We start from the raw sequence: 6,000 nt of genomic DNA, 5'->3' as shown, positions 1-6,000 counted from the left end.
CTAAGGTCAGGAGTTTGAGACCAGCCTGGCCAACATGGTGAAACCCCGTCTCTACTAAAAATACAAAAATTCGCTGGATATGGTGGTGCATGCTTGTAATCCCTGAGGATTAGAGAATTGGGAGGCTGAGGCAGGAGAATTGCTTCAACCCAGGAGGCGGAGGTTGCAGTGAGCTGAGATCGCGCCATTGCACTCCAGCCTGGGTGACAGAGTGAGACTCTAACTCGAAAAAACAAAAAAGAAAGAAAGAAAAGAAAAGAAAAAAAAAAAGAGAGAGGGAGATCCTCCCACCTCAGCCTCCTGAGTAGCTGGGATTACAGGTGTGTGCCACCATGCTGGGCTAATTTTTTTGTATGCTTTAGCAGAGACAGGGCTTCCCCATGTTGGCCAGGCTGGTCTCAAACTCCTGACCTCAGGTAATCCACCCACCTCAGCCTCCCAAAGTGCTGGGATTATAGGCATGAGCCACCACGCCCAGCCTCCTCTTCCTGTTTCAAATAGAAATAATCATAACTTTTGTTCTTTCTTCTATTTTCTCCCCATTATAAAGAGTTAATTAGTGTGGCTTCCTTAAAGAAAGGTAGACTCCCACAGAGATTCACATCATGTGAATTAATAGATAGAAAGGAAACTTACAAACTAAACAAGCAAAAGAGGTTATGTCTTTAAAACAAAATCATGTCACCCCTCAGAATGTAAACTAAGGGCAGAATCCATTTTTGATTCATCTGTGTCTTTCCCTATTGCATAACAGAGTGCCTTGCACTTTGCATGTGGTTAGTAAATATTTGCTGAATGAGGGAGGAGGGAAGGAGGAAGCAAGGAAGGAACGGAGGGAGGGAGGGAGTCTATTCCTCCTTTATAGCTCATATTAACATAGCTTCCTTCTCCCGCATGATTTGCCATCAGTGCAGCCTGTTGTCTTCTCTGCTCCATCCCTACTTCTCCCCAGAAACAATCTCAGCCTCTTACCTTGCCCCTTCTAATTGTGGATCCCTATTCTATTGGTGTAACTTCTTGTTTCTTCAAACCTTTCACTCAAAACTTTCTCCCTTTCACCTTACCTGAGACCTGGACATTCTCTCATAACCTTTGCACAGACAGGCCGTCCTTCCACATATCAGAGAAGAAAGTGGAGTTTTCCTCTCCATGGCCTCATAGCAGCTTTCAGAACCACTCTTGATCATTTTCACTTAGAAACTCCTCTGAAGGCTGTGCCATTCATTTCATTCACTCATGCCGCCCTGTCCCTATCTGAGTCATGGCCACCTGACAACCTAAAGGAATTCTCTGGTGGGCTTTGGCACCTGGCTCAGGGTGCCTCTCTTCCTCATCCCTACCAGCCACCTGGGGACTAAGGCTATTCCAATACTCCAGGTTATGTTCCTCAATCTAATGACCCTTACATCAATAATTTAAATACACAACACACTGTCCACTTACCAGGGTTTAGGAATGCTCCATTCCCTACTACCAAACTCTGAAATTACACCTTTTTTTTTTTTTTTTTTTTTTTTTTGAGATACAGTCTCACTTTGTCACCGAGGCTGGAGTGCAGTGGTGTGATCTCGGCTCACTGCAACCTCTGCCTCCTGGGTTCAAGCAATTCTCTACCTCAGCCTCCCGAGTGCTGGGATTACAGGCGTGTGCCACCACGCCCAGCTAATTTTGGTATTTTTAGTAGAGATGGGGTTTCACCATCTTGGCCAGGCTAGTCGTGAACTTCTGACCTCATGATCCATCCGCATCGGCCTCCCAAAGTCCTGAGATTACAGGAGTGAGCCACCATGCCCGGCCTTGAAATTCCCCTTTTTGGCCCAAACCTTGAGTTTCTGTGCCCTGCTCTCTCCTCCGCAATTCTGATTTCCATTACTTTGTTGTTCTCCTAGACTAACAACCCCCTATTCCAGCTTTAGTGCTCTCCCTGTCCAACCTGGGATCCACGTGAGCCATTTCAAAAGTGTTTTCACAAGCAATCAAGATTTCCTCAGCCCTTAACTTTCCATCACTTCCCAAACTGAGGTAAGCCAAGCATGCATTTCTCTGCCTCCTGGTCTGGAGAAAGTTTCACAATCATGATGATTGATTCCATAATAAATCACTGCTTTCTAACTTCAGCAGCACCCTCGCTGCTGCTCCACAAACATTTAATCCATCTGTAATTATCTCTATCTAACTTCACCATGATCAACTAATTTGCATCAGATCAACCCTCTGAGAGCAACTACAAAAGCTGGGTACAATTATTTAAAAATTTTTTATTTCAGCAGCTTTGGGGGTACAAGTGGTTTTTGGTTACATGAATGAATTGTATAATTGTGAAGTCTGAGATTTTAGTGCATCTGTCACCTAAATAGTGTACAATGTACCCAATATGTAGCTTTTTATTCCTTGTCCCCCTCCCACCCTTCCCACGTCTGAGTCTCCAAAATCCATTATACCACTCTGTATGCCTTTGCATAGCTGGGTACAAATTTTTAAAAATATGTTTGAAGACACTGGAAATTCATCAAGGCAGGAGGCTCTGAAGGGCCAAGGTCCCAGAAGAAAGGGAAGCATGTTGAGGTGAGGCCAACATTCTGCATGGTCTGTCCCATGGGGGATATTTATTGACTTGTGAGAGGCAGCCAGACTCAGTAGGAGATAGTGCCTAAGAGATAGGAGGCTGAGAAGAACTTTCAGTAGTCCACAGTCCTGAGGAAACAAAAACTGGAATTTAGAGCCTGTTAAGGAGGAAGGGCCTGTTAAACAACACAGAATGTCATTAGGGTCCCTGAAGAACTATATTCTAGGACTAAAGCTGTATTGGTCAGGGTTTAATCAGGAGACAGAAACCACAGTCATTTGAAACGGGATCATTTAATATAAACAAGTATTGTGCTCACTTTGGCAACACACGTACTAAAATGATACAGAGAAGATTAGCATGGCCCCTGCACAAGGATGACATGCAAATTCATGGAGTGTCCCATATTTTTATTTGCAAAAATAAAATAAAGAAGCATTAACTCTAACAGGGTATTGGCATACTAAGGGATTAGCTAGTAAGAAGAAATGAGAATTCTAAAGGACACAGGAACAGCAAATATAAGAAAACCCCACTACTCCTAGGACTGAAATAGCTGTGAAGTTGGCCAAGCAGATGCCAAAGCAAGTTATTCATGGGGAGGTGCCTTAGCAGTTGCAACAGGCTGAGAAGCCACCCAGAAAGGTGCCAGGGAAAGCTTTTGGCTGCTAGGCACTGCTGACCACTTTGCACTGCCTGAGTGAGTGTACACTGAAGAAGTTGCACGTGCTGCCGGAGTAAGGCAAAGGAGCAAACCAAAACCAGGAAGATGGACTTCTTCCTCCTCCCGTGTTCCTCCAACACCCACTACTGACAGTGCTTAACACTATGCCAGCTGGCAAAAGAGATCGTTCTATTCCCTCTTATCTGCAGGGATATGCTCTACCCCCAGTGGAGACCCGAAACCACAGATAGCCCCAAACCCCAGCCAAAGAACGCCAAAGTTACATTTTCTTTTCTTTTATTAGACAGGGTCTCACTCTGCCACCCAGACTGGAGGGCAGTGGTGGGATCACAGTTCCTTGTAGATTTGATCTCCTGGACTCAAGTGATCCTCCTACCTCAGCCTCCCAAGCAGCTGGGACTACAGGTGTATGCCACCACACCCAGCTAACACGTTTTCACTTAAAGCAGCACTTTATGGTTTCTTGTTGGCATATCCAAATTGCTAGCATCACTATTCTTTGCTTTGGGACCATTATTAGGTAAAATAAAGATTACTTGAACACAAGCACTGACATACCTAGACAGCTGATCTGATAACCAATATCACCACTAAGTGACTAACAGGTAGGTATTGTAGACAGCATGGATAATTCCCTTGATCGCTCTTTATACTTCACCTAACATCCATCTCTTTCCCTCCCTTCACTACTAAACCTCTTCACTTTTTATTTGTTTGTATCTATTTTTGCAGAATCAGAGTCTCCCTATGTGACCCAGGCTAGTCTTGAACTTCTGGGCTCAAGCAGTCTTCCTGCCTCAGCCTCCCAAAGTGCTGGAATTACAGTCATGAGCCACAGCACATGGCCTAAAGGTCACTTTTTTTTTCTTTTCTTTTCTGAGACAGAGTCTTGCTCTGTCGCCCAGTGGCACGATCTCAGTTCACTGCAACCTCCACCTCCCGGGTTGAAGCAATTCTCCTGCCTCAGCCTCCCAAGTAGCTGGGATTGCAGGCACCAGCCACCACGCCCAGCTAATTTTTGTATTTTTAGTAGAGATGGGGTTTCACCATGTTGGCCAGGCTGGTCTTGAACTCCTGACCTTGTGATCTGCCTGCCTCAGCCTCCCAAAGTTCTGGGATTACAGACATGAGCCACCGCGCCCGGCCTAAAGTTCACTTTTTAAGATGTTGAATCTAATCCAAAAACACCCTCCAAGCAGACCCATAAAATGTAACCATCACAAGGTCCTTCTCCCACACAATGGGATCTTGCTCACCACCCCTCTCTTTCCAGGTCCAATGCAAACACAGCCAAGAAGTGCAAGGGAGTTAGTGCCTCCAGATGAAATCCTCAACCAATGAGTGCAGACACTGGCAGATGAATGTTCCAGCCTCCCATCCTTCATATGGACAATTCTGGGAGGCATTCTTTAAATTTGGAGTCTCTACTGGAAAGGAGCCTCCATTGCCTACAATAACAATCTCAATAAAACATCCTCATATTGGCTTTCTTGCCTTCCCTAGTTCATACTCTGTTGCCTCACTGCTGCTTCTTAGGATTCCCTCCCCAAAACACTACCTCTGTTAAATCCAAGCTCAGGCTCTTCTTTTTGGGAAACCCAAACTTAGACGCCTTCTCAGTAGCAGCTGAGTCTGATGAGTGTCTCCTCCCTTGGCTATCCCGGTTCTGCTCCAGCCTCTCTGACCTCAGTTTCTCTCACTGGTTTCTCTTCTGCTGGTCTGACTTTGGAGATATAGTGTTTTCTGTCCTCTGCCTTCTTCCTCTATAGACTCTCTTGGTTGGTGTTGTTCATTTCAGCATAACTCTCACCACTTCCCTGCTCTGGTCTCCTGTCTTCTCCTGCCTGCTAGGGATCCCTTGAGGCTGCAGCACGTGGCTCTCACACAAATATGTCCACATCCAAATATAGCCCATTCCCACATAATTTATCTCTTCTATGTTCCATACCTCAGTGTCATGGCATTACTATTCTCTCAACTTCCCAGAATAGAAACTTTGAATATTCCTTCCCTCTCATCCCCAGGTTCTTCTACTAATACCTCAGAGTTATTTCTAGACTGAGTTTCTTCCTCTCCATCCCTGCAGGCATTAACTCAGTTCAGGTCCTCATCACCTCTCACTTGAATTGCTCTAACTATAGCCTGCAGTTTTCCCTGCCTCCAGTTCTCCCCATCTCAATTCATGCCCCATGTAGCCACTGACTTGGGCGTCCGAAGTCACAGATCTGATCATGTTGCAACATAGCTCAAGACCATTCCACAACTACTGATATTAAAACAAAGCAAAACCTTTTAAGCCAAAGTTCCTGGCAGAGAAGAACTTGAGAAGGCATGTATTCAAATGAGAATGGTGGTCATTTATGTACCCTTACTGCTCATTTGGGGCACCTCTTTACCTCCACACCAAAGCTCTTTGTGGAGGGCACCTTCTTCCATCCAAAACCTGGTCTAAGTTACACAAATTCCCTGTTGGTAGTTCCCCTATCAAAGGTGAGTCAATCTTACACTTTCAAAATGAACTTTCTTAAAAACTAAAGAAAATCCAAGAAGTATACACACACACACACACACACACACACATACACACACACACACCATGCAGGAATATTTGAACATTTAAAAATGAATAGATCTATTTTTTTAATCATAACAGGTAGAAATATAAAACCCAAACTCTAAAACTTAGAAAGAAGCATAAGAGAAAATCACTGTAACCTTGATGAAGCAAAAATTTCTTATAGACTACACC

The 6,000-nt window shown here is 44.5% G+C and overlaps 1 long non-coding RNA gene and 1 pseudogene across 1 annotated transcript; one reads left to right on the top strand and one right to left on the bottom strand.

Annotated features, from left to right (window-relative positions):
- Positions 1–2,240: 2,240 nt before the first annotated feature.
- LOC114679541 (uncharacterized) lies at positions 2,241–5,099 on the bottom strand. Its single transcript, XR_003731540.2, has 2 exons — positions 4,810–5,099; positions 2,241–2,694 (listed from the first exon to the last, which is right to left on the bottom strand). It is a non-coding gene; the product is annotated as an uncharacterized LOC114679541 (long non-coding RNA).
- LOC114679763 (U6 spliceosomal RNA) lies at positions 2,878–2,978 on the top strand (annotated as a pseudogene).
- Positions 5,100–6,000: the final 901 nt, after the last annotated feature.

The sequence above is a fragment of the Macaca mulatta genome, chromosome 7 (genome assembly GCF_049350105.2).
Source record: "Macaca mulatta isolate MMU2019108-1 chromosome 7, T2T-MMU8v2.0, whole genome shotgun sequence".
Taxonomy (NCBI): Eukaryota; Metazoa; Chordata; class Mammalia; order Primates; family Cercopithecidae; genus Macaca; species Macaca mulatta.
This window is presented reverse-complemented; position numbering and strand designations above follow the sequence as displayed.